Consider the following 6479-nt stretch of genomic DNA (forward strand, 5'->3'; position numbering starts at 1 on the left):
TTTGTGCCTGGCGCGGCACCAAGTGGGAAAGGGTGGTTTTGAGGCTGAAGGCAGCAGGAAAGCCCGCAGCCCCCAGGTCTGTGGGGCTACGCAAGCTGTTCCCAAAGAGCTTTAGAACAAGGCATAATTTTCCCTGCTAACTCCTCGGGCGTGGGACACATTTCCAGCCGTATGGCCATTTTGGTGCCTGGCACGGCGCCAAGTGGGAATGGGTGGTTTTGAGGCTGAAGGCAGCAGGAAAGCCTGCAGCCCCCAGGTCTGTGGGGCTACGCAAGCAGTTCCCAAAGAGCTTTAGAACAAGGCATAGTTTTCCCTCCTGGCTCTTTGGGCAGGGGACCCATCACCAGCCATATGGCCATTTTTGTGCCTGGCGCGGCGCCAAGTGGGAAAGGGTTGTTTTGAGGCTGAAGGCAGCAGGAAAGCCTGCAGCCCCCAGGTCTGTGGGGCTACGCAAGCAGTTCCCACAGAGCTTTAGAACAAGGCATAGTTTTCCCTGCTGGCTCTTTGGGCGGGGGACCCATCTCCAGCCATATGGCCATTTTTGTGCCTGGCGCGGCGCCAAGTGGGAAAGGGTGGTTTTGAGGCTGAAGGCAGCAGGAAAGCCTGCAGCCCCCAGGTCTGTGGGGCTACGCAAGCTGTTCCCAAAGAGCTTTAGAACAAGGCATAGTTTTCCCTGCTGGCTCCTTGGGCGGGGGCTCATCTCCAGCCGTATGGCCATTTTGGTGCCTGGCGCGGCGCCAAGTGGGAAAGGGTGGTTTTGAGGCTGAAGGCAGCAGGAAAGCCCGCAGCCCCCAGGTCTGTGGGGCTACGCAAGCAGTTCCCACAGAGCTTTAGAACAAGGCATAGTTTTCCCTGCTGGCTCTTTGGGCGGGGGACCCATCTCCAGCCATATGGCCATTTTTGTGGCTGGCGCGGCGCCAAGTGGGAAAGGGTGGTGTCGAGGCTGAAGGTAGCAGGAAAGCCCGCTGCCCCCAGGTCTGTAGGGCTACGCAAGTGGTTCCCGCAGAGCTTTAGAACAAGGCATATTTTTCCCTGCTGGCTCTTTGGACATGGGACCCATCTCCAGCCATATGGCCATTTTTGTGCCTGGCACGGCGCCAAGTGGGAAAGGGTGGTTTTGAGGCTGAAGGCAGCAGGAAAGCCCGCAGCCCCCAGGTCTGTGGGGCTACGCAAGCGCTTCCCAAAGAGCTTTAGAACAAGGCATAGTTTTCCCTGCTTGCTCTTTTGGCCTGGGACACATATCCAGCCATAGGGCCATTTTTGTGGCTGGCGCGGCGCCAAGTGGGAAAGGGTGGTTTTGAGGCTGAAGGCAGCAGGAAAGCCCGCAGCCCCCAGGTCTGTGGGGCTACGGAAGCGGTTCCCAAAGAGCTTTAGAACAAGGCATAATTTTTCCCTGCTGGCTCTTTGGGCGGGGGACCCATCTCCAGCCGTACGGCCATTTTTGTGCCTGGCGCGGCGCCAAGTGGGAAAGGGTGGTGTCGAGGCTGAAGGCAGCAGGAAAGCCTGCAGCCCCCAGGTCTGTGGGGCTACGCAAGCAGTTCCCAAAGACCTTTAGAACAAGGCATAGTTTTCCCTGCTGGCTCCTTGGGCGTGGGACCCATCTCCAGCCATATGGCCATTTTTGTGCCTGGCGCGGCGCCAAGTAGGAGAGAGTGGTGTCGAGGCTGAAGGTAGCAGGAAAGCCCGCTGCCCCCAGGTCTGTAGGGCTACGCAAGTGGTTCCCGCAGAGCTTTAGAACAAGGCATATTTTTCCCTGCTGGCTCTTTGGACATGGGACCCATCTCCAGCCATATGGCCATTTTTGTGCGTGGCGTGGCGCCAAGTGGGAAAGGGTGGTTTTGAGGCTGAAGGCAGCAGGAAAGCCCGCAGCCCCCAGGTCTGTGGGGCCACGCAAGCGGATCCCAAAGAGCTTTAGAACAAGGCATAATTTTTCCCTGCTGGCTCTTTGGGCGGGGGACCCATCTCCAGCCGTACGGCCATTTTTGTGCCTGGCGCGGCGCCAAGTGGGAAAGGGTGGTTTTGAGGCTGAAGGCAGCAGGAAAGCCTGCAGCCCCCAGGTCTGTGGGGCTACGCAAGCAGTTCCCAAAGACCTTTAGAACAAGGCATAGTTTTCCCTGCTGGCCCCTTGGGCGTGGGACCCATCTCCAGCCATATGGCCATTTTTGTGCCTGGCGCGGCACCAAGTGGGAAAGGGTGGTTTTGAGGCTGAAGGCAGCAGGAAAGCCCGCAGCCCCCAGGTCTGTGGGGCTACGCAAGCTGTTCCCAAAGAGCTTTAGAACAAGGCATAATTTTCCCTGCTAGCTCCTCGGGCGTGGGACACATTTCCAGCCATATGGCCATTTTGGTGCCTGGCGCGGCGCCAAGTGGGAAAGGGTGGTTTTGAGGCTGAAGGCAGCAGGAAAGCCCGCAGCCCCCAGGTCTGTGGGGCTACGCAAGCAGTTCCCACAGAGCTTTAGAACAAGGCATAGTTTTCCCTGCTGGCTCTTTGGGCGTGGGACCCATCTCCAGCCATATGGCCATTTTTGTGGCTGGCGTGGCGCCAAGTGGGAAAGGGTGGTGTCGAGGCTGAAGGTAGCAGGAAAGCCCGCTGCCCCCAGGTCTGTAGGGCTACGCAAGTGGTTCCCGCAGAGCTTTAGAACAAGGCATAGTTTTCCCTGCTGGCTCTTTGGACATGGGACCCATCTCCAGCCATATGGCCATTTTTGTGCCTGGCGCGGCACCAAGTGGGAAAGGGTGGTTTTGAGGCTGAAGGCAGCAGGAAAGCCCGCAGCCCCCAGGTCTGTGGGGCTACGCAAGCGGTTCCCAAAGAGCTTTAGAACAAGGCATAGTTTTCCCTGCTTGCTCTTTTGGCCTGGGACACATATCCAGCCATAGGGCCATTTTTGTGGCTGGCGCGGCGCCAAGTGGGAAAGGGTGGTTTTGAGGCTGAAGGCAGCAGGAAAGCCTGCAGCCCCAAGGTTTTTGGGTCTACGCAAGCGGTTCCCAAAGAGCTTTAGAACAAGGCATAATTTTCCCTGCTGGCTCCTTGTGTGTGAAACCCCTCTCCAGCCATATGGCCATTTTTGTGGCTGGCGCGGCGCCAAGTGGGAAAGGGTGGTTTTGAGGCTGAAGGCAGCAGGAAAGCCTGCAGCCCCCAGGTCTGTGGGGCTACGTAAGCGGTTCCCAAAGAGCTTTAGAACAAGGCATAATTTTCCCTGCTGGCTCTTTGGTCGTGGGACCCATTTCCAGCCGTATGGCCGTTTTTGTGCCTGGCGCAGCGCCAAGTGGGAAAGGGTGTTTTTGAGGCTGAAGGCAGCAGGAAAGCCCGCAGCCCCAAGGTCTGTGGGGCTACGGAAGCGGTTCCCAAAGAGCTTTAGAACAAGGCATAGTTTTCCCTGCTTGCTCTTTGGGCGGGGGACCCATCTCCAGCCGTATGGCCATTTTTGTGGCTGGCGCAGCGCCAAGTGGGAAAGGGTGGTTTTGAGGCTGAAGGCAGCAGGAAAGCCCGCAGCCCCCAGGTCTGTGGGGCTACGGAAGCGGTTCCCAAAGAGCTTTAGAACAAGGCATAATTTTTCCCTGCTGGCTCTTTGGGCCTGGGACACATCACCAGCCGTATGGCCATTTTTGTGCCTGGCGCGGCGCCAAGCGGGAAAGGGTGGTTTTGAGGCTGAAGGCATCAGGAAAGCCTGCAGCCCCCAGGTCTGTGGGGCTACGCAAGCGGTTCCCAAAGAGCTTTAGAACAAGGCATAATTTTCCCTGCTAGCTCCTCGGGCGTGGGACACATTTCCAGCCGTATGGCCATTTTGGTGCCTGGCACGGCGCCAAGTGGGAATGGGTGGTTTTGAGGCTGAAGGCAGCAGGAAAGCCTGCAGCCCCCAGGTCTGTGGGGCTACGCAAGCAGTTCCCAAAGAGCTTTAGAACAAGGCATAGTTTTCCCTCCTGGCTCTTTGGGCAGGGGACCCATCACCAGCCATATGGCCATTTTTGTGCCTGGCGCGGCGCCAAGTGGGAAAGGGTTGTTTTGAGGCTGAAGGCAGCAGGAAAGCCTGCAGCCCCCAGGTCTGTGGGGCTACGCAAGCAGTTCCCACAGAGCTTTAGAACAAGGCATAGTTTTCCCTGCTGGCTCTTTGGGCGGGGGACCCATCTCCAGCCATATGGCCATTTTTGTGCCTGGCGCGGCGCCAAGTGGGAAAGGGTGGTTTTGAGGCTGAAGGCAGCAGGAAAGCCTGCAGCCCCCAGGTCTGTGGGGCTACGCAAGCTGTTCCCAAAGAGCTTTAGAACAAGGCATAGTTTTCCCTGCTGGCTCCTTGGGCGGGGGCTCATCTCCAGCCATATGGCCATTTTGGTGCCTGGCGCGGCGCCAAGTGGGAAAGGGTGGTTTTGAGGCTGAAGGCAGCAGGAAAGCCTGCAGCCCCCAGGTCTGTGGGGCTACGCAAGCAGTTCCCAAAGACCTTTAGAACAAGGCATAGTTTTCCCTGCTGGCTCCTTGGGCGTGGGACCCATCTCCAGCCATATGGCCATTTTTGTGCCTGGCGCGGCGCCAAGTAGGAGAGAGTGGTGTCGAGGCTGAAGGTAGCAGGAAAGCCCGCTGCCCCCAGGTCTGTAGGGCTACGCAAGTGGTTCCCGCAGAGCTTTAGAACAAGGCATATTTTTCCCTGCTGGCTCTTTGGACATGGGACCCATCTCCAGCCATATGGCCATTTTTGTGCCTGGCGCGGCGCCAAGTGGGAAAGGGTGGTTTTGAGGCTGAAGGCAGCAGGAAAGCCCGCAGCCCCCAGGTCTGTGGGGCCACGCAAGCGCTTCCCAAAGAGCTTTAGAACAAGGCATAGTTTTCCCTGCTTGCTCTTTTGGCCTGGGACACATATCCAGCCATAGGGCCATTTTTGTGGCTGGCGCGGCGCCAAGTGGGAAAGGGTGGTTTTGAGGCTGAAGGCAGCAGGAAAGCCCGCAGCCCCCAGGTCTGTGGGGCTACGGAAGCGGTTCCCAAAGAGCTTTAGAACAAGGCATAATTTTTCCCTGCTGGCTCTTTGGGCGGGGGACCCATCTCCAGTCGTACGGCCATTTTTGTGCCTGGCGCGGCGCCAAGTGGGAAAGGGTGGTTTTGAGGCTGAAGGCAGCAGGAAAGCCTGCAGCCCCCAGGTCTGTGGGGCTACGCAAGCAGTTCCCAAAGACCTTTAGAACAAGGCATAGTTTTCCCTGCTGGCCCCTTGGGCGTGGGACCCATCTCCAGCCATATGGCCATTTTTGTGCCTGGCGCGGCACCAAGTGGGAAAGGGTGGTTTTGAGGCTGAAGGCAGCAGGAAAGCCCGCAGCCCCCAGGTCTGTGGGTGCTACACAAGTGGTTCCCAAAGAGCTTTAGAACAAGGCATAATTTTCCCTGCTAACTCCTCGGGCGTGGGACACATTTCCAGCCGTATGGCCATTTTGGTGCCTGGCACGGCGCCAAGTGGGAATGGGTGGTTTTGAGGCTGAAGGCAGCAGGAAAGCCCGCAGCCCCCAGGTCTGTGGGGCTACGCAAGCAGTTCCCAAAGAGCTTTAGAACAAGGCATAGTTTTCCCTCCTGGCTCTTTGGGCAGGGGACCCATCACCAGCCATATGGCCATTTTTGTGCCTGGCGCGGCGCCAAGTGGGAAAGGGTGGTTTTGAGGCTGAAGGCAGCAGGAAAGCCTGCAGCCCCCAGGTCTGTGGGGCTACGCAAGCAGTTCCCACAGAGCTTTAGAAGAAGGCATAGTTTTCCCTGCTGGCTCTTTGGGCGGGGGACCCATCTCCAGCCATATGGCCATTTTTGTGGCTGGCGCGGCGCCTAGTGGGAAAGGGTGGTTTTGAGGCTGAAGGCAGCAGGAAAGCCTGCAGCCCCCAGGTCTGTGGGGCTACGCAAGCTGTTCCCAAAGAGCTTTAGAAGAAGGCATAGTTTTCCCTGCTGGCTCCTTGGGCGGGGGCTCATCTCCAGCCATATGGCCATTTTTGTGCCTGGCGCGGCGCCAAGTGGGAAAGGGTGGTTTTGAGGCTGAAGGCATCAGGAAAGCCTGCAGCCCCCAGGTCTGTGAGGCTACGCAGGCGGTTCCCAAAGAGCTTTAGAACAAGGCATAGTTTTCCCTGCTTGCTCTTTTGGCCTGGGACACATATCCAGGCATAGGGCCATTTTTGTGGCTGGCGCGGCAACTAATGGGAAAGGGTGGTTTTGAGGCTGAAGGCAGCAGGAAAGCCTGCAGCCCCCAGGTCTGTGGGGCTACGCAAGAGGTTCCCAAACAGCTTTAGAACAAGGCATAATTTTCCCTGCTAGCTCCTCGGGCGTGGGACACATTTCCAGCCATATGGCCATTTTGGTGCCTGCGCGGCGCCAAGTGGGAAAGGGTGGTTTTGAGGCTGAAGGCAGCAGGAAAGCCCGCAGCCCCCAGGTCTGTGGGGCTACGCAAGCGGTTCCCAAAGAGCTTTAGAACAAGGCATAGTTTTCCCTGCTTGCTCTTTTGGCCTGGGACACATATCCAGCCATAGGGCCA

Source organism: Larus michahellis, unplaced genomic scaffold (genome assembly GCF_964199755.1).
Source record: "Larus michahellis unplaced genomic scaffold, bLarMic1.1 SCAFFOLD_38, whole genome shotgun sequence".
Classification (NCBI taxonomy): Eukaryota; Metazoa; Chordata; class Aves; order Charadriiformes; family Laridae; genus Larus; species Larus michahellis.